Source organism: Nematolebias whitei, chromosome 5 (assembly GCF_014905685.2).
Source record: "Nematolebias whitei isolate Nwh7 chromosome 5, NemWhi1, whole genome shotgun sequence".
Lineage (NCBI taxonomy): Eukaryota > Metazoa > Chordata > Actinopteri > Cyprinodontiformes > Rivulidae > Nematolebias > Nematolebias whitei.
In genome coordinates, this window is record NC_056502.1 from 49,310,241 (window position 1) to 49,312,348 (window position 2,108).

The window sequence follows — 2,108 nt, forward strand, 5'->3', positions numbered from 1 at the left end:
GATTATTTGTTTTACCTTATAAAATATTCCAAAATAAGCTCCTCCGATTTCTTGTTGTCTGTTATGCGGGTGAAAAAGAAAATGGTGGATTGTGATTTCCGGTGGAAGACTGAATCTCCGCCCTCCACCAATGAATACGCCCCCTGACCAATCAGTGACCTACAGTGCGCTGATGTCACAACTAGACCCTACAAGAACCAGACCTGGGACCTCAGTGATTTAGGTCCCAAAAATGGGGTGGGTTCCACCACTAGAGGCATTGTTGATAAATCCCGCAATCGGCCACAACTAGTTACATAGGAGTACCAAAAAGACCCGTGGATAAGGGGCTTAAGGGGCCCATGATCTGTAAGGGGCCCATGATCTCTAAGGGTCCCAGGGCAGTGAGGGCACAAGCAGAACATCTGGTTATCTCCTGCTTTACTTGGAGCTCTGCGCTGCATCTGTGCAGCCCCGCCTCCTCCCAGCTGCTGCAGCTCTCTTTTTTTTTCAATCTGATCCTCGATGGTGCGACCTGTCAATCAACTCAGAAGGCGTGTCAGTAACTGACCAATCGACAACCTCAATTTGTCCCGAAGGTACACGCCCCTTACCTGCTGACAAGCTCATCAGTTTTTTATCTTGAGAAACTTCTTGTTTTAATTAAAACAATAAGTTTGTATCTGTTGTGAGATGATTTTAGCAGTTTTACAGATTTTTAATCTACTTAATGAAGAATAGTTTGACTTAAAACCGTTCATCAAACAGGAAGGAGGGATTATTATCTCTCCTCTTACTACAGTGAATGTGGTACTTGGCTAGAAGTACAACTATATTTATGGCATCTGAGAAAGCTGAGCTTCAGTTATCCACATAAAGTAAAATGTCATCAGCATGAAAAGAAGAAATATTAAGTTTGAGATGAATCCATTTTCTCATGTCTGACCAAACTCTTTGTAGTGACATAAAAAAACATATTTGAGGGATTCATCTTGTGATTTACAGAAGACACACAACATCAAATTTAATCTTCTTTGCAGAAACATGGCTACAGGATATATCTTATTTATCATTTTAAAATGATTCTCCTTCACTTTAGAAGATTTAGACCATTTAACAAATTTAGAATGAGCAGAAGTCAAACTGGTTTTATGATTTATACTGGGAGGTTTCTAGAAGGAATCTGTTATACTCAGTAAATCCTTTGTCTCAAACATTCATTGATAATCTTGTTACATTTGAAGTCAACTAAGTTACAGTCATTTAATTTTAATGTGGGCATCAAATCATCACCTTTGAATATATATTTTTAATCATTGAATCAGCTGTTGGTCAGGTTACTTCTTGTTGTGCCACTGACTCTAAAATAGTTATTGAATCAAGTGTTTACTTGTGCAGGTAAAACTAGAAGTTAAACCGTTAAAATACACCAGGATGCAGGAAATGGCATCTACTTTATTCAAAATTTCTGGAGGAGGACCCCCAGACCCCCCATCAGTGTGTACCCCCCACATTATAAATGCTCTGACACCAGTGTCCAACACGTTACTAAACAAGTTCACATGTGGTGTTTAAAGTGTGTTCAACTTCATTCAGTCTTGATGATTTGTGTCAATGAGCATTTGGAGTTTTATAAATAAAAATACACTTGATAGTTAGAATTTGAAGTATATTTACTGTGTATTATGGTAATTTAAGTATATTTACTGTGTATTATGGTAATTTAAGTATATTTACTGTGTATTATGGTAATTTAAGTATATTTACTGTGTATTATGGTATTTAAGTATATTTACTGTGTATTATGGTAATTTAAGTATATTTACTGTGTATTATGGTAATTTAAGTATATTTACTGTGTATTATGGTAATTTAGGTATATTAACTGTGTATTATGGTAATTTATTCTGTATTTTGCCAGATTATGTTGATTCTGGGGTCGTGATGATGGGGCCCTTGAAGATTGTTGCCCAGGGTACAGCGAAGTGTTAATGTGGCCCTGGGTCATTGGACCATCACATATCTCCTGTTGGGTCATTGGACCATCACATATCTCTTGTTGGGTCATTGGACCATCACATATCTCCTGTTGGGTCATTGGACCATCACATATCTCCTGTTGGGTCATT